The sequence below is a fragment of the Anarhichas minor genome, unplaced genomic scaffold, assembly GCF_050575085.1.
Source record: "Anarhichas minor isolate MPS153535 unplaced genomic scaffold, ASM5057508v1 ptg000004l, whole genome shotgun sequence".
NCBI lineage: Eukaryota > Metazoa > Chordata > Actinopteri > Perciformes > Anarhichadidae > Anarhichas > Anarhichas minor.
The window spans coordinates 7,930,313-7,950,490 of NW_027466450.1; the positions used below are offsets into that span (position 1 = coordinate 7,930,313).

Below are 20,178 nucleotides of genomic sequence, written 5' to 3' on the forward strand. Positions count from 1 at the left end.
TGTGTGTGTGTGTGTGTGTGTGTGTGTGTGTGTGTGTGTGTGTGTGTGTGTGTGTATTTTTGTATTTTATTACCATAGAGGGGCTTTTTTTTCTCATCACAGTAGCTCTAATGGTTTATTTCCACTCAAATAATAGCACATGAATTTCGTTCTTCACATCTGCCATGGCGCTGCTTGAAGCAGGAAGAGGTCTACGTTGACCCACAGTGACTAATTAAAATGGACATTGGTATGCATGAATAAGATATGACATACAGTAGCATGACAGATGGAACGTAAATGAGAGCCACACTGGATTACAAGACATCAAGCATGTGGATTTCAAGTTTTGCGTCAACAAACTACAACAGGCTTCACGATGTCTTAAACTTGTAAATACAAAAGAAACGGTACTAACTCTGGCCTTTGTGTAAATACAAAAGGGTCAAATCATTCAAAACTCTTTCCTGTCTTTCTGGTTTCATCACAATCCCATGTGTCTTTTTCTCAGGTCTCTACGACATATCAGCTATTTCTTTTCAGCTCATCCTCTATTCATGTTCCTGTCTTTCCTGGGCAAGGTGTCAGTGCACAGTAGGGTAGAGCATCTATTTCTCATGTCCAGGAAGTCTCATGTTTCCCCCCCATTCACTATCCTGGAACATGCTCCAATTAACAGAGGGAAACCAAGGCCATATTAAGATGACTGCACACTGACCGGCCATAGAGAAACAGTAGTGTACTCTATTATATTATGTCAAGGCATGGCATACTACACTACTTTACCACCTACAGGGCTACCATTGTATTAAATGATTCATTTAGCATAATGCATGGGAAAAAAGACCTACTGTAAGTGTATCGTAAGAAGATACAGTGTGATTAAAGCTCCAAGCACAAGCTAACATCTTTACCTGACAACTCACATGGTGTGTGGCAGATTTTTGGGATTGGTTAGCTCAGAACTGTTAAAAACACTGTACTAGATTTTAAACTGCATGTTTCACACACAAGCAAACACACGTGCGCGCACACAGATGCAAACTTAAGCGATGAATATATACCCAGTTTTTTTTTTAGCTCAGACACTGTGCCATTTTCTAAATCAAATGCATATGCAGTGCTGGAAGGCGTTGGTGTTAAAGGGATCAGAGCATCGTGTGCTGACATGATTAAAATCTTTATTATTCAAATATGTCAGGACAAAAAAAAAAAAAAAAAAAATCTGTGACAGAGAGTCCAACTCTTGTGCCTTACGGGTATACTGAGCTTTCTGTGGACTGATAGAAAAATAATAATTAAAAACAAAAGCACCATCTTAATTTGCTTTCCATCAGTCTCTAGAGAGATCATCTTTGCTGTGTCTTTGGTACCTCATTATACTTTCTAATCAAGACTCTTTAAAAATCCCTTTAAAAAGGAGACAGACTGTTTGCCCTTCCCCCAGCATGCTGCTGCATTGCAGCCATCGGCTGCGACTACTATGTTACAAATGACCAAGGTAGGCTGACATTTTGATTGTGCAATGTGAAAAACCGTGGCCGGAAAAGGCTTTTGAAAGTGAAGCTAGCCCTGATCTCTCGCATCACTCATTCTCCCTAATGAAGATTGTCCAATACAATTAAAAACCCAAGGTATCCCGTGGCTCGGGTGATACATTTATCAAATCATGTTTCCCCCTCTCTCCCCATGTCTGTTAATCCAGCCAGACGTGTGTGTTTCACTCAGTCCACTCCTGTGACTGCAGCTTACAATCTACAGAAATGACACAGAATTAGAAATGACAAATTTATTTCTAAAAAGGATTTCCCCCCCCCACATCTTTAATTAAAACATGCCTTTGTGCCTTAATTGCTGTATCATATTAGCTCAGCTTCATGTACAGTGTGCTTTGGCAAAAGTGGCAGTGCCATGAATTGATATCCGCTTCATCCACTAAACACATATTTCACAAAACGCAGCATGTTGCAACGTACAGTAATTACGAAATGAAACACTGGAATCTTATTACCTTCATTCTAATCTCCAAGAACAAGCACATATTGATCTTATTCTACAATAATTCATTACAAAATATATATATATAATTTGTGGCATTCAAACACTGATCTACAGCAATACATACGTTCACACCAGCGATACACTTTCTGTTACATTGTTTCGATTACACTGCGTTGGAAATGTTTGCTCTCGAGTCTAATGATAAAAACTCACCCCATTTCCTGTTGCAGATTGAACACTTCCTTAGTGGTGAGACAAAAAAGACAGATGGTTGTCCTTGTCCAACTGCAGTCACTTTATTGGGTGAACGAAAGGTATTGTAATGCCTCGTTAATAGTTTCTCTATCGCATTTTCACCTTCATTTGATTCTGGTCTGATTTGAGCAGTCCATACTTTCAGACACATTTAACAAAAATGTTCTTTAATTGACATTCATACCTAGCATCCCTTAAATAAGGAGCTTGAGCTGCTCCCTTTAAGAAAGAGGTATGGACTCTTCTGCGCCAGGTGATCCACACATCAATGTTTAAGTATGTGGAAGAATGCAGTTATTGGCAGTCTACATGAATGTGGGCCTCTGTATTTACCAGCACTGGTGCACTGTAAAAGAGCACCTGTCTTACATGTTTAACTTGTTCTTAGTAATTAGTTTTCCAGTTTAAATTACAATTATCTTGCATTTGGATGTTACCTTTTCTATTTTAGTTATTGTGTGTTTGTTGTTGGATGAGTTTGCTTTGATGTGTCTGTTTCTACCATGTTGCAATCTAAATTGTGCTTGTGGAACAATAAGGCCAACCTGGACCGTTGTCCCAATTTAAGCATCATCAAATCTTTAAAATAAAAATAAAAAGACTTTGCTTTTCAGATATTGCACCACACACTTTACGCTCAATGTCTCTGTCAGCAAGACCTATTGTGCCTACTGTGCCTACCTATTGTGAGTATAATCCACCACCAAAGTACTCTGTCTTTTGCTCTTTATTGGAGTTAAATAAATATCAGACCATATCTAAAATCAGTTTAAAGCCTGCAAATTTGTAGCATCAAAAAAAAAAAAAAAAAAAATGGTTTTCACTGTCACCACGCTTGTAAATGACAGCACCTATATAATACCTGTTTTGTGAGGGAGTTCATGCATCTATTTACCTCTATAGGCTACATATATGTCGTCTAGAGTGATGAGCAGTGTAATAATATATCATTAATACAACACCGTGGTGATGACAATGCCTGCATCATCATCATCATCATCATCATTATTTTTTTATTTCTTTACATTGGTGGCTCTACATTTAGAGGGCATCAGCTGCGCTCATCCCACAGACACGAGGAGTGCACCCACACATGTTTTACAGGATTGTGTGCAGTCGCTGGCTGCAGGTTTTCGGGGAGCAAAAGTTTGCATTGTAGAAAAGCCCTGAGCTGACGTCACTTCTGTCGAGTTGAAGCGGAGGAGAGAGTCTCTTCAATCTGAGACTAAACGTTGGAGAGCAACACGCTCGGTCACACTCTCTCACCCGGACCACATTCTCCATGCATCTCTTTCATCAACCCCTCCAAAACTGCGCAGAAACTGGGAAGTAAATCAACACAGTGTTTGCACCATTTTGCCTTTTTTTTTTTTTCTTAAAAGGAATACACCGTTTTTTTTTTTTCCGACGATAAGGTGAGTTTATGTCAGCTCGCTAGGTGTTTGTCAACGTGTGTTCAGGAATATATGTCACAGATTTATGTCGCCTGGGCTAACAGCTAAGCTAACGTTTTTATTTTTATTTTTTTAATGTCGCTAAACCAGTAGCATCCCTCTCTACACTTGCCTCACTGAAGCGTTATCCCCTCCGTGAGTTAAAAAAAAAGAAAAGAAAAAAAAATAAGTTGATGTGAAAGTAGATGCTAGCGTTTGCGGATGTTTCTGATTCAAACTTTGTGCAAAAGGTCCCGTTGCCATGTCGAGCTTGTTACTTGTTCACTAGAAGAATGTTCGGAGGAGAAACGTTAACATGTCACCCCCAGTATCGGTACTTGGCACAGGCAGACATGGCAGACGAGCATGCATGCATGCAAGGAAGGAAGGAAGGCACCGCTGCTCGGTCTTGTCATTTACCTTGCAGCGTGGATCTTGTCTTTGTTGCCAGCTAACGTATAGTCCACGGTTGATGATGCAAACGTGAACATAAATTACGCGTAATCGGAGGGTTTTTAACTCTCTGCACACTCGATCCAAGAGTGCATCACTTCTAAAGTAGTGCATGGTGTAACCGCTTGTTGTGGTTCCAAGCTTCGTGTGACAGCAAAAACTGGATATAACGCAGGTGGGCTTTGATGATGTTTTATTTCAACACTAAGATATTAGTATGAGTGTTAAAGCCCGCTGGTCTCGTGTGTCTCTCTCTCCCCCCTTCTCTCTATCTTCTTCTCTTTTTGTTGCTTCCTATTAAAGGAGCGCGCGGCTAATGCTGCAGCTGCGGTCTGGCCTGAAATGTACCCTTTGAGATTATGACAATACCCTCCATTTTTTTCTCCTGCTTTCATATTAACAACAAGGCATTCGCCATCTTGGGGGTATTTAAATTAGATTATCGCTGTCTATTTAAGCGGTGTTTTTTTTTTTTTTTTCTGCAACAAAGTTATGAAACTTTGGAGGAAGAAAATATTTGAATGCTGCACCCTTTATTTCTGTGACGTTGAAAGTGAAAGCCATATGTTGTAAGTTTTGTGGAGTTTGATTCAGGCTAGTGAGATTTCACAACTGACTTGAGTATGTTATGAAACTGCAAACCAACCACTTCCCTGTTCCTGTGATGACATGTCACACATGTGGCTGAGCCCTAGTAATTCACTTTTTAAACATTGTAACGTTAGTAGCTGTAATAATCATCTGCTACTAACTCATTTAGAATTTAGGGGATATTTTAGTGTCCTGATGTCTTCCATGTGTACCATGTTTTTATTTATCTTGAGCATACTTGGCTCACTCTAAATTGTAGGAAACTTTTTAAGAATGATTTGAATAACAAACCATTCTGTCAACAGAGCACTGACGTTTTACTACGTTTTCAATGCAACTTTAAGGTAAATTCTACAGCATTTTACAAACCTATTGCCCCTGAAATGAATTAAGACCATGCTCGAGATACGTTAACTCGAATAGGCCATTTTCACAGCAGACATCTTGACTTCTTCATAGTTGGGAGGAGCCTGTTGCTAATAACATCAACGATGACTTTGTTGTATTCAAGTCTCCGAGTATAAGCACTGACCGTGTGACAGTGAGCCGGCATGCACAATACCAGGAGCCTGAAAACAGAAGCACCAATGGAATTCAGCCATCCTTCATTTTATTATTTCCTACAGTCACATGTCAAAATCTATATAGAAACAGGTGTGTGGATTGTTCAAACCTGGAAATGAACTTGTACTGGGCCCTTTTGTAAACTTTGTCATGGCAGCATCAACCACACTTTTTTTTTTATACAGCAGTGTTGTGGCGCTTGATGAGTTGTGAGCGACTAGTTCTCAAAGAGCTTATTTTGATGCTGTAAATGCTACTTGCGTCATTTGGTTTGTTTTGGCAGGCATCTTTTGTTTGCCGCACAGTGGAGCTGGGATTTGCCTTTACCGATATAATTGATAGTAATGAACTCATGTGTGCCCTTTGCACACACACACACACAGACACATGGTCCTGACTGAAATGGCAGTAAACATTATTCCTGGTAAAGTCCATCATTTAAATGGCTTCAGTAGCCAAGGCAGCGAGATAAATCAGATCATAGCCTTGATGTGTTATGCATGCATCCAGTAACTGCCAATGAATCAAAACACAGGTAGAAGGTCACTAAATTTGCCTCATATTTATTCAGAGCACATGTCCTTGAAAACCTCTGCAGAGAGAACAATGCTGAGGTGCTTTATGCTTGCATTCTAATATGAGCCTTTAACGTTTAACAATCTTAAAAAAATAGTGCAGGTGTTGCTCTTCCATGCTCCTAAGGCTCATGGTTGCCACATTATTCACAGTGCTGTGTAAATCATATTAAAATGTCTGTAGGCCCTCTTGTTATGCAGAATATGTGAGTGCCCCTTTTTTTTATGTTCCTTTGGCTCTTTTTCTTTTGGCCTTTTGGCCAAACACAGGGAAGAAAAAAAACAAACTGGACTGCTCTGCTAATGCTTGTTTTTCACCGTGTCTCTCCTATATTCTTACCCTTTTCCACAAGTTTGCACTCATTAATCAAAGATGCTGGCCTCCTGCTGAGGGCTGAGCAGGTTCATCAATTTGGCAGCCAGCTTGCTGTAAGGAACAATGCAGAGGCTCTTAACACACAAGCATAAATAAATCTATGGTCTTTATATGCAAGCCCTGAAGGTTAATACTGTATAATTCAATGTACCCCTCTTTGTCTGCCGTGATTGATGTTTTTAAACATGTAGGGCTTGACGGGAGTCCCTTTTTGTAGGTCAGTGTTGACACTTTATGATTGGGGGAGCTTGGGGGGAGCGGCACGAGGGAGGTGGATTATTAGGAATATGTCAGGGAGATTACTCTTTTTCACTCATCTTGCTGATCTATTTTCTCTCCGCCTGGAGATGCTTTTCGCAGTGCTTTTATTTGAGCCAATCATGCTTCTGAGATTGAAGTCTCCCTGCTGTGTAAACGGGGGCTGATGTTTAAAGTGCTAGTAGTCTGGTCTATTTGTTTGACTGTTTTTAGTATTTATTTACCTCCTTTTGCTGCAAGAATTGCAGGCCAGCTGGGAATGAATGAAGTGGCTCCATAGACATAATTCTCAGTCAGATAGGTACAGATCCAATATGAACCTTTTTGTCCAGTTCTTGTTGTAAACCATTCCACTCTCACACAAAAGGCTGTGCATCAGCAGCCCACTTTTTTATTGATCCTCAAGCATTTAAAATCTGGTCACTGCTGCCACAAACACTTCCTACTTGAGCTGCACTAGGCATGCTGCTGCAGCCACATTTTTAAATATTCTGGCCTGATAAGAGACGGGGAGAAAATACAGTTTTTCCCTAGAAATGTTTGGATCAGCAAAGGCCAAAACTCTAAGGCTTAGTGAATCGAATTGACTAAATGTTTTCCGCACCCTGATGAGACACGGCGCTGGCAGTGGGCATGCATCTTCATTGCCTTTCTGTCTCGTACTGCGAAAATGTGCACGTTGTTATTTTTGAATAAAACACCATGAAAGCACAGACCTTTTCCATACAACTTTAAACAAACTCCTTTTATTGAAATGCTCGTAAGTGTTTTAGCTGAGTGGCTAAAATGATCCACGGGTCAGGTGGAGTAGATTATCCTGAAATGATCTCAATAAAATGAAAATAAAAAATCTCTTCAAGGACACCACTATTGAAGGCAAATGCTTATTGCATCCCTTCCAATAGGTAAACCAACACACCTTACGTATGAATGTCTCAGTGCTTTCTGTGTTGCCATTGAATGTTGCCATTGAATGTATTGTTGCGCATGTAAAAAGCCCCACATTGACTTCATTTGTAGGAGATGGTGTTTTGTCAATGCTAGAAGGGTGAGATTTACAAATGAAGAACCGATATTAAGACGCTATATTCACAACAAACGCAATGTTGACGCTGACCTCAAATAATGCTATACAAGGACTGTCAATTAGACTGCGAAGAAGGAAACTGAGTTTGGTACCCGGGTTTATTATTGGTTATGACTCGTGACTTGGTAAATAGCGTTCTGTGTCGGGAGGCCAATGCCATTATGTGCCAGATAGATGGACAGATGAGTAACCTGAGGAGGCTCAGCCTTGTAGTAGTTCAAAGACTGGTTGCAGAGTGACCTTTTCCCTCTTCATATTGAATGAAACATGTAAGTGTAGAAGACAGTAATCTCTTTTACACTGGTACTCACGCTGCAGAATGAGACAGATGGAACTGTAAGGTGACCCGCTTGTAGATGACGCACAACAAGTGTCGCTGCTACTCATGTGAGAGCACGGAGGTCGTCGGTTATGAGACATCCAGTGTTTACTGTTGCTATTAAGAGCTGATTTAGAAAGCACAAAGACGAAGGGTGACACAGTTTCTATATCGGAAAATAAATGTGGAAGATGAAAGCGGCCAATCTGTTAATTCGATTTAGATCCTTAGTAATTAGTAATATCTATCTGAGCAGAGAAGGAAGTTGCTCTCCCTCTGTGTGTTGTAATCCAAGCTTCTCCTTGCTTTGTTGACCTAGCTTTGCCTGTGCTTTTAGATCATGTTTGTGTGTGCACGTGAGCTGCACTGCTCTCATACTGCGGTTACATCTGATAACGCCGTCCGGAAGCATAGCAATCGCCCTCCGGTTCCCTCTCAGCTAAACACTGTTGGCTCTGTCAGCACTTTTTGCTGTAGTTTGCAATGTTTGCGCTGTTAGCACCGTTAGCTGCGAGTTGCCGGCCAGGTCGTCGCCATGTTGAGAGCCGTTGAGAGGCAATAGAAATGCTCCCAATCCAGTATTTTGCACCTTTAACCATTTTGCGATGGAATCATGCCAGATGCAACGCCAAGTGGGAAGGCCACATTTATCTTCCAACACGGCCTTCATTTTGATCTCAACTAAACATCTGTTAAGTTTAGTGACACCGTTACAAAATATGTCCACAGACAGACAGACATATAAACACTCGCACAAAGACTCCTGTTACCACTGTTGCTGTCACGGCTGGTAATACAGTGAGTAAGATAAGATATACTTTACATATTTCTCAAGGGTGAAATTGTGCTTGCTCGATAGTGCTGAATACGCTAAAATCAATACATAGCTATATACTAATATAGGATAATCTTAAGACCTAAACAAGTTTGTTTTCTCAGTGGGTAATGGTGTTGCCAATGAATGTTTGTTAGTCATTAGTATGAGACTTTGATTCCTTTAAACATGAACCTTTCAAAATAGAACTTCGTAAAGCTGAAAAGTCGGCCTGGCGATAAATATCTTTTTGCATTTTTTGTCTGAAAGTCAGTGTGTTTTTAAAAGTTTTTATTTTGGTTAGATGCCTGAAATAAGGTCTGTGGTTAACACAAGCTTAAGAGATGTTAACGTTTTGTTCAACGATGTATCATACGTTGTACAGTACTTTTTGAAGCTTTTAAGTGTCTTAAATAAGGCGGTTGCCTTACGCTGGCTCCGCCTTCACGGTCTCGTTGTGTCTACTTGCGCTCCTTCGACCGAGTGTTTGTTTAAAGCATTACTTTTTTACTCAAGCCGATTGCATTCACGCTTAAAAAAAAATCATAAAATAGTTTATTTAGATTATCTTGCTGAACAAAACTTGTAAGTATCATAAACTTCTTTTTTTGCTGCAGAGCTTATTTTCCCATTGGCTTTGTGTTGAAGTAAACCAGAGCAATGTCCTGGAGACACCTCGATACCGAGAACTACACAGAGGCGGTTTAAGGTACTGCCAGATGTTTGTATTTTGTCACTGCGATAGCGTCGCAACTGGGCAAGATCCAATGACAAATCTTTACAGGCGTGTAGTTGAGATCAAAATGAAGGTTGGGTTTGGAGATATGCTTGTTCTAAGCAAGGGTGCAAGAAGTAGGGGGTTAGGAAGCGGAGAAGGGGCCCCTCCACTTTTTGCCCCCGGCCCCATTCGGCGTTGCGGCTGGAGTGATCCCATCGGCCTCTGGTTTGTGCCATTTCAATAGAGGATCTCCTGAAGTGCCTGTAGTCGTCTTCAATAGATGAATAAAACCTTTATTGTATCCCGTTAGCATGGGAGCTCACTCCTTTGATACTTTCAGTTGGCTTGCAGTCCTTTGTAAACTAGAATATGAGGATAATATTACAGCCTTCCGCTCTTTAAAACCACACATAAATGCCACGAGCCTAACCGGTAGAACCCCTTTCCTTATCCAATAGTGTCCTAAAGAGGGACGCTGTTTAAAGGGGAGTGATGTACTCTCCTAAGTGACAAGCCTCTGAGTTTGCTATTTTTTGCATGATTCGTACAACTGATAGTTTCTGAGTTGCATGTTTAATAATTAAAATACCTACTGCAGAATATGCTCTGTTTGTATTTAATTTGTTACAGTCAGAAAGTAAGAAACATCTGATGAAAATACAACATGATTCAAAAGTTTTTGTTTGAATTGTAATGGTGTTATTAGGTACTCATATTGGTACTAGGTATCGGCAAGTACTCAAATGTGAGTACTTGTACTTGATGAGAAAGAAAACATTGTAATGGTGCATCAGAGTTAAAAGTATGTCTAGAGTTGCGAAGGGTCTGGAGATTTCTGGAAATTGGATTTGGGTTTTTGGAAAAAAAAACATTTTTCAATATAACAAAGGTACCTTTTTAATAGTGAACTTATTTGGGGAAATACACAGAATCATGCATGAAGTCCATGGAGAGGATATGGAGGCCTGTTTGAAGTTTTTTTCCATCCAGGAGCAACAATGTTCAACATAATATATTGTACATAAGTATACTTTTGCATCTGCTATGAACTTATCATCATAATTCTCCTAAAAGCAATATGACACTATGAAGGAGTTGTAACAGTGCGTTTATAAGTATGCTCATTCCGACTAGAGGATGTAGAGGGCAAATGCATAATATTGTGTTCAGCAAAATATATCCACTTGATGCATCAGGTCAGTGTTTTGAGAAAGGACACCTGCCTTGTAAACTCCTATGGGCCTGATTTGAACACAATAGGCAAAGGTTTTGCTCAAGCTGAATCTGCAATTGGGCGACTGCTACCATCATAACTCCATCTGATCATCCACAAAATGACTCAAATATCAAAACATGATCAATACTAAAGCAGCACCAAAAGTAACAACCCAGTCATTACTGGAAACTGAAAAATGTCCTGTTCATCTTCAAAAGACAATTCTACTAGAATGTAACTTCTTTACATTCTATTAGAATGTAACTTCTTTACAGAATGTAAAGAAGCTACATTGTATCAGAATGTAGCTTCTTTACATTCTATTAGAATGTAAAGAAGCTACATTGTATAGAATGATTCTATTGAAGTTATTCATTTTTTAAATGCTTTAGACGAGTCACTAATCACTTTAAAAGAGTGATTATAGCTGATTTAACTTACAGACATGAGATTGATCTTCTCATGTCACTCTCTTTATACGTGATGATATAAATTCATCCCCGTTTTATTGATATCTTACGAAATATTACTCATTTTTCGTGCATTTTTCCTGCAAAAGTCCAGCAACATGAGTCTGTTTTCGCTTGTTACGTGCATATTGTCTTTTCAAAATAAACTTCCATCTTCACAGGAAACAACTAAGGTTTAGGCGATGAAACTACTTAGTTAGGTTTAGGAAAAGATCGTGGTTTGCGTTAAAATATCTACGGAAGTGGCGTTGCTTAAGTACGGAAGTCACGTCACAAATAAATCAACATTGGCTTCTCGTTTCACACACGGCACAAACTGCGGCCTCCTGGAGGAAACACCAGTGTTTGTTTGACCCATCCACCTCTCCTCATCCCACCCGTCCTGTGTGGAATTCTGCTCGTGTTGTCGCTCGCTAGCTATAGCATGTAGCATCCTGGGCATCACTGGGAATCTAAACACCGCGGCTTTGAGAGCACTTGTTTTGCGCATTAACGTGATTAACCAATGATTTAACGTGCAAGCTAGGACCACTGATTCGCCAAACCTGCTTGCTTGCAGTCTGTGTTCCACCACAGTCCCCGACGCTGGTCTCATGATTCATTTTGTTTCTAAAGATAGATTTGATTTTGCAGCGAGTAACGAAGGTTTCAGGGGAAATGTATCGGAGTAAAAGTATCAGTTTTCTTTGCAAAATGTAGTGAAGTAAAAGTAAAAGTCAACAGAAATATAAATAGTAAAGTACAGATATCCAAAAAAACGACTTAAGTATAGTAACGAAGTATTTCTACTTCGTTACTATACACCACTGGTCATAGGGAATGTTGTCGTTGTGCAGTGAAAGTTTAAAATAATGTCAAATGAGGTAACTCATCTAACTAAAGTTCAACTAAACATTTTTTTTAGTAGAGGTGTTTCCAATTATGTCTGTTTATGATATGGTAAAAAGTTTGTTTCTATCTGCATGACATGGTTAATACAGCCTGAGCAAAAAAATCGGTGTATTTCCATTTTATTCATGATATTCCTCGTTAATTCCTATGGAAAGTTTCCACCTTGAGTAATCCAGAAATTATGCAACTCTGTGTGTGATGATATAGATGTTCAGAACCCAGAGTTATTGTTATTGTTCTTTGGCATTTCTATATTTCTCTTTGCTATAGTCTAGAGCAGAGGTAGCCAACACGGTGCCCGCGGGCACCCTGTCGCCCGCAGGGACCACGTGAGTTGCCCGCAAGACATGTTCTAAAAATAGCACTAGTCATTATGGAGCTCCGTCTAAAATTGTAGTTGCTGTTCTTTTTGACGGGCCGGCATGCAGGCTTCATTGCGCAATGCAAAGGTGACCCAGACTTCGCAAAATGTCGACATTACCACTGGATCATTCACCAGCAGGCGCTATGTGCAAAAGTAACCGGCTTTGATCATGTGATGATACAAAAATATCAGAGATGTGATACCTCTGAATTTCAAATGTTGAAACAGATTAACAGAAATAAAAGTTGCATCTTTAAATATGTATGTGTAGCTATACCATCATTGTTGTGGAAATCATTATTAATAATTATTGTGAGGAATAATTAACTGACATGTGATCAAACAGTCTCTTCACATATATTATTATTATTATTATTATTATTAAGGTGATCTGTGCAATTTTGTTATTCAGGAAGTTCGTATCAAATAAGTAGCCCTTCGTCCTACTCGGTACCCTTGAAGTAGCTCTCAGTTTAAAAAAGGTTGGTGACCCCTGTAGTAGAGCATGTCGAAAAGTCAAAAACTATACTGACCGTTTTTGACTTTTTTCGACATGCTGATTTTACTTTTAAAAATAAAGTAACTTAAAAAGTAACTTTAAAAATAAAGTAACTTAAAAAGTAACTTTAAAAATAAAGTAACTTAAAAAGTAACTTTAAAAATAAAGTAACTTAAAAAGTAACTTTAAAAATAAAGTAACTTAAAAAGTAACTTTAAAAATAAAGTAACTTAAAAAGTAACTTTAAAAATAAAGTAACTTAAAAAGTAACTTTAAAAATAAAGTAACTTAAAAAGTAACTTTAAAAATAAAGTAACTTAAAAAGTAACTTTAAAAATAAAGTAACTTAAAAAGTAACTTTAAAAATAAAGTAACTTAAAAAGTAACTTTAAAAATAAAGTAACTTAAAAAGTAACTTTAAAAATAAAGTAACTTAAAAATTAACTTTAAAAATAAAGTAACTTAAAAAGTAACTTTAAAAATAAAGTAACTTAAAAAGTAACTTTAAAAATAAAGTAACTTAAAAAGTAACTTTAAAAATAAAGTAACTTTAAAAATAAAGTAACTTAAAAAGTAACTTTAAAAATAAAGTAACTTCAAAAGTAACTTTAAAAATAAAGTAACTTCAAAAGTAACTTTAAAAATAAAGTAACTTCAAAAGTAACTTTAAAAATAAAGTAACTTCAAAAGTAACTTTAAAAATAAAGTAACTTCAAAAGTAACTTTAAAAATAAAGTAACTTCAAAAGTAACTTTAAAAATAAAGTAACTTCAAAAGTAACTTTAAAAATAAAGTAACTTCAAAAGTAACTTTAAAAATAAAGTAACTTCAAAAGTAACTTTAAAAATAAAGTAACTTCAAAAATAAAGTAACTTCAAAAGTAACTTCAAAAATAAAGTAACTTCAAAAGTAACTTTAAAAATAAAGTAACTTCAAAAGTAACTTTAAAAATAAAGTAACTTCAAAAGTAACTTTAAAAATAAAGTAACTTCAAAAGTAACTTTAAAAATAAAGTAACTTCAAAAGTAACTTTAAAAATAAAGTAACTTCAAAAGTAACTTTAAAAATAAAGTAACTTCAAAAGTAACTTTAAAAATAAAGTAACTTCAAAAGTAACTTTAAAAATAAAGTAACTTCAAAAGTAACTTTAAAAATAAAGTAACTTCAAAAGTAACTTTAAAAATAAAGTAACTTCAAAAGTAACTTTAAAAATAAAGTAACTTCAAAAGTAACTTTAAAAATAAAGTAACTTCAAAAGTAACTTTAAAAATAAAGTAACTTCAAAAGTAACTTTAAAAATAAAGTAACTTCAAAAGTAACTTCACAAATAAAGTAACTTCAAAAGTAACTTCACAAATAAAGTAACTTCAAAAGTAACTTCAAAAATAAAGTAACTAATTGAAAAAAGTCAAAAACAGTCTCAGAATATAGCATGTCGAAAAAAGTAATTCAATCAGGAGCAACTTCATTAGAATTTCACAATCATTTATTACACATTGTACAAATTTGAATAATGCAACGTCTTTGACGATTGGACTCCATCCTGAAGGAAGGCAATCGAGGGCTGATGATGCTGAGGTCAGATAAGGCATAATCCCGCTGTCCAGCCACTGGTCGTGGTGTTGATGAAGGGAGTTGCTGCAGTTATAAACGTCATAGTAGAGCAGAGGTAGCCAACACGGTGCCCGCGGGCACCCTGTCGCCCGCAGGGACCACGTGAGTCGCCCGCAAGACATGTTCTAAAAATAGCACTAGTCATTATGGAGCTCCGTCTAAAATTGTAGTTGCTGTTCTTTTTTAATCAAAAACGCTTGCAGAGAGTTGGGTACCCGGAGGCGCACGGCGGACAGCCAGGACGAGGCTGCTGCACCGCACTAGGTTTTCAGGTTCTGAATGGCGGGCGCATCCCGTTGGTGCCAGACGCGCGCTGCGAGCGCACCCCGTCGTCAGGTCCGTAATTCCTCGGAACAGGCCGCGGGGCAACAACTCAGGGGTGGCGGGGGTAGAGGCGAGGCAACGCAATCCGACCGAAAAGGCCCAGACTAGAGGTTTGAACGCGGGCGCCCGAAGACGCTCGCGCGCCTCGGAGGGTTGGATCCCCCGCTCGGCTATAGACAAGACTGGTTACTAGTTTCTTCGTTGAGAAAAAGGTACCATTGGAAAAGCTGGTGTCGGTGACTACAGACGGGGCTCCCGCGATGACGGGCCGGCATGCAGGCTTCATTGCGCAATGCAAAGGTGACCCAGACTTCGCAAAATGTCTACATTACCACTGGATCATTCACCAGCAGGCGCTATGTGCAAAAGTAACCGGCTTTGATCATGTGATGATACAAAAATATCAGAGATGTGATACCTCTGACTTTCAAATGTTGAAACAGATTAACAGAAATAAAAGTTGCATGTTTAAATATGTATGTGTAGCTATACCATCATTGTTGTGGAAATCATTATTAATAATTATTGTGAGGAATAATTAACTGACATGTGATCAAACAGTCTCTTCACATATATTATTATTATTATTATTAAGGTGATCTGTGCAATTTTGTTATTCAGGAAGTTCGTATCAAATAAGTAGCCCTTCTTACTACTCGGTACCTTTGAAGTAGCTCTCAGTTTAAAAAAGGTTGGTGACCCCTGGTCTAGAGTTACTATACATGACCATAAATTCGCTGCTCTTATGGTTGTAGAGACACCTTTAGTGGGTCAGTAGTTTTGAGTGATGTATGAAGACTTGGTTTAGACTCTATTTCCTTTACATTCCAAACAAAATGAACCCACATGGTAATGCATAGTGTACATGTGGTTTGCAGGGCCTAACATATGTCTACTTTGTGATGAAATGAGGGGATTAAAGATAAACATTGCTTCATCTTCACACATTTTAAAACAATTTCCGTAGAAGGGGAAGACTTTTTTTAGCTTTGTATTTGAGTGTTTATAAAAATGTTTCAGTTTCTAATCAAATTAAAGACATTTATTCAATACAGTTTCCTAAGGTGATTGGATTTCTGTAAAATCAAAGTGTGGCTACTCTTGTTGTACGCACTTGACCATAATCCAATTTCTGCCAAGTGTTTTGTCCCGTTGCCCCGTGGTTGTCTCGTGGAGCAGGAGTTTGATTTTCTGCTGATGTTAAGAATGGATAACTCATCTCCCTTTGGGCTCCATATTACCATTTTTATTTCATTTCCACAGAGCCTTCGGATAGCAACGATGCTGAATGAGTAAATCGATAAAAGCAAGCAATAAATCTGACTGTTGTCTCGTGTTTCAGGTGCAGTGATGTCACAGAACTGAGGACAGCGCTCATACGGGTAAGTGTTTGGTTACGTTAGCTCCACATTGTCCATCACTGCCATTGTGCTCTTTGAAGTGCCTCATTTGATTTCATAAAGGAAAAACCAGTTTGCTTTGTTAAATGGAAAACAAAAAAACGTGTAAATAGAAATGCAGGACTAAGCAATACAACCCATTTTTAAGTATTATTTAGGTGTAGGATTAGAATTTTCCAATTAGTTTGAGATTTAACAATGTCCTCCTTTATGAAATTAGTTTGTGCTGCATTACACTTTGCTCTCATTTTGTGTGTATCTAATTAATTCCTGTCTTTCTTAGAATTAAAGGGTTGAAGCTTCAGAACATATTTAAATCTCTTGGGGGAGAAAACTTTTTTTGACTAAGGGGTGTATTAAGATAAATGACTGTGAGCCAAACAGGCATAATTGGCGGGGTTGAAGCTATTTTTTTGGCTTTGTTTTCAAATTTAATTTGGGCTGCTCCACAGATACAGATGTTTCCTGGTTGCTATTTAAAAACTGCCCCAAGACAGAGGTGGTGGTTGTGTTAAATTCACTTCCTCTCATCCTGAGCTCGACTCTATCAGAAAGTGTGACATGCGTTTTTTTTCTCTGCATGCAAATATTTGCTGCCTAATTATGAGAGTTAATTTGCAGTTTTGAAAGTGCAGTTCATTTTCTCTCTTGTACACGCTCCGTTGTGGAATAGGAGTCAGTTGATGAGAAGTGTTTATCACAAAATAGTTTTCTTTTCCAAGACAATCGCACTAAATCAACAGTTTTAAAGCTGACACAGCTGAAATGAAACGTACTGTGCTGCAAGTGAAATATTTTCCAAAAGGAAATGATTCTGCTCTCTAATTGAATTGTTGACTAATCCGATATAGTTGAGCGATCAATGCTACTGTTTCTGGAAGAATCCGTGGTCACCTTTACCGTTGAATCCAACCTTTTTCTCCTTTGTGTCTTTGCTCCTCTGACTCCTTTGGTGCTACTCTTTCAACATTAGGTAAAACCCTAAAGGGGGGAGTGTGGCTGCTGCTTATTTACCCTCCATGAAGCAAAGAATGCTGAAGCTGTGCCATGAAATTTACGGCATGCACACGGCCACCTCCCGATCGAGAGGAAAAAAAAGTCTCCCACTGTTTATGTGACTGACCCTGGAAAGAGACAGGTCATCTGTAGTGCTGCAGACAAGCCCAGTTGAAATGGCGAAATGAGCCTCGCCACAGGAATACCATCCTCTCTAAAGCCGAGCACTCTCCCTTTCACTTGTGTGTAGTAGAAGCCCTCAAGGATTTATTAGAGCAGTTATGAGTAACCTTCAGTTTGGAGCCCGACCTTAGGTTTCAGAAACAGTTGCCAGGTTGGCAAGATATAGTCAGCCATTGCTTTTGGTTGCCAGAAGATCACACAACAGTTTCTGTACATTAATTTCATAGTCCTCGTATGAGTCATTAAACACGTATTAATGAATGATAAACAATGGCTTCAATAATGGTGAAACATATTCTGTCTCTCTGTTATACACATATTCACACTTCACACTCAAAACCATACTTACTGATACAGTATATATATATGTTTACTTTAACATAATCAGATCAGTGTGACTGGTTTGTTGCTCTGCTGTTTATAAGAATGAAGTGAGCAGTGGGGTTTAAAAGTTGAGTGACTATGTTCATATTTTGAAGTTGGTTTACATTGTGCATCTCTGATCGCTTTGTTTAAGCTGCAGTTCCTGGATTAACAGCCCTGCTTTGCCTCTTATAGTTTGATCAAGATCAATGAAAGTTGAAAAGGAAACAAATTAAGAAAGAATATGTGAAAAAAGAGTCATGTGGAAAAGGATTACGAGGTGTTAATTAGGATACATTTCCAGGAGTTAGTCCCTACCTGATTTCTGCTAAACACAATGATCTGGGAATTTTTGTCAGCGATAGTCCAACCCTCCCCAGCAATGTTTCAAATTGAAGAAAAGAGGCAAGACACACATGTACAGAGAGAGACCTAGACTAACTTTAATCAAGCTAAAAGACATTTAAATCAGCACTTCATTGTACAGAATGTGCCTGCAGCTGCTTTTTAGTAAAAGCCAGGCGGTGCTGCCATTCATTTCTATACCACTTGAACACAATGGAGATACAGAGCACACAAAGGGCATGTCTGGCTCCAGACAAAGCAGACGTGTTTATTTTCGGAGGAATTGTTAAGAGAGACAAAGTGAAGCAGGGCACGTTCCCTCACACTGTTCAAATGTCAGGTAAATTATAATCCAAAAAACATATTGGTCTTCATACGATTGTATTTTAAATAAATAGTTCAGTTAATTTAAATATTTTAGTGATTTTTGCAATTTCAACTTTTGTTATTTTTTTGTAGTTTACAGAATGTTGGGATGAGTTGGTGTAAAGTGGTATCAATCACTTCCAGTATTGATATTCAGATATTCTGTATCACTTCAAAGGTGAAGGCTTTTAAAAGGCTCTTAATACTGGTATCATTATTTTTCGAACAGTGAGAGAGAGAGAGAGAGAGAGAGAGGGGGGGGGGGGGGAGAGAGAGAGAGAGCGCGCGAGAGCGAGGTTCAGCTTCCACAGTTTCCCCCCTCTTTGTACAATATTGATGGCTTTCAGGTAGTAACTTTACAGCGCCGGCTGTATTTTGTGACTTTGCCAGAAGAGCGAACAGATTGCTGTGGCTATGTAATTTGATGAGGTCGTACATAGAGCCCACTCTCCTTTTGCTCTCCACATTTCTCTGCCCAGAGGGGCACTAAAGCACATGTGAAGTGAAGTGAAGTGATGAAAGAACTCTGTCAATGGCAAATCAAAGACTCGCGTCGATTGATGCAACTATGAGACGTGTCGGTTTCATGGATACCGCATTCACACCGACTGTTCTCAGAAGTTTAATGAATACATGGGCACATTTAACAATGTGCTGTATAGTCCAGAATCACTGGTTAGGTCAGCGGTTATGAGATTAATGAATACAAATTAAAAACCTGCATGTTTAATACAACGACATAAAGATACCAGAGATCTTGAAATTCCTCAAGGCTCATGACGTCATGTATAGGTTGCTGATCGTAGAAATAAAATGAATGGCAAACATCTTTGCTTCTGGAAAAACTGAGCCAGAGATATTGCCTCGTATTAGCCTTATCTAGTCCTTAGGGTTCCTCAGAACATCCTTTTGAATTTTTGATATGACAGTAGATCACAGAAATGCTTGATGGTGATGGTTCACCTGTTTCATAGGATGATTCGTGCAAGTCAGACACAGAGGGACCAGAGCAGCGGTGCACATTCAGCAGCATCACGCAGATTTTTTTTGTAATGTCGATTTGCAGTTGTCTCACTTAACTGGGAGGAAGTTAGTCTAGCAGAAAGTGGTTTGAGTTCGACAGCTGCGGTCACAGAGGCTGGTTTCTTGTCAATGAAGTGGAAATAATGACTGTATGTTTCTCTTCTGGGGTGAGAGGTCTGGGCCGGACAGGCCTCGGTTTTAGGGACAACACCGGCATGGTCTACTGGGGACTGTAGGCCTGCAAGAGCGTCTCTGAGGTGTGCAGATGGCAGTGAGGAAAATTTTTTCTCACGTGGTCATGGCCAGCTGCCTCATGTTCCATCTTTACTGATGGCATTAAGTCTTCATTGGTCGACAGAGATTTTAAAGTCTCCATCAGTACACAGCAACATCGTGCATCACAAAGTAGAGATCCTGTAGATCGTGTCTTGGAGAAAAGCTTCCAAAGTCATTTCTGGCATTTTGAGGGCAAAGATTTGTTCTATTTAGATTAACCTAGACATTCTCAAACCTTGTAACTGCTTGATTATAGATCTCAAAACGGATGTTCGAATATTACCAATGCTAATAAAATGTGCCGGATGAGCGTTTTGTTGGCAGCCTATACCGGACCTTCGCAGAGAGGATCTGTGGTGTCAGCGCTCAGACGGCTGTGGAGGGGACACCAAGGTGAACGGCAGGTTGTGGAATGGTTAGAAATC

The 20,178-nt window shown here is 38.7% G+C and overlaps 1 protein-coding gene across 4 annotated transcripts in view; it reads left to right on the forward strand.

Annotated features, from left to right (window-relative positions):
• Positions 1-2,702: 2,702 nt before the first annotated feature.
• baz2bb (bromodomain adjacent to zinc finger domain, 2Bb) overlaps positions 2,703-20,178 on the forward strand; it is a 50,801-nt gene continuing 33,325 nt past the window's right edge. For 2 of the 4 annotated variants that reach the window (XM_076108140.1, XM_076108159.1), the window contains exons 1-2: positions 2,703-3,650; positions 16,144-16,183. The gene's annotated coding sequence lies outside the window, so the exon portion shown is untranslated. Of the gene's footprint in view, positions 4,297-16,143; positions 16,184-20,178 lie in introns of all 4 variants that reach the window. The other 2 variants (XM_076108145.1, XM_076108151.1) reach the window with 2 other exon arrangements.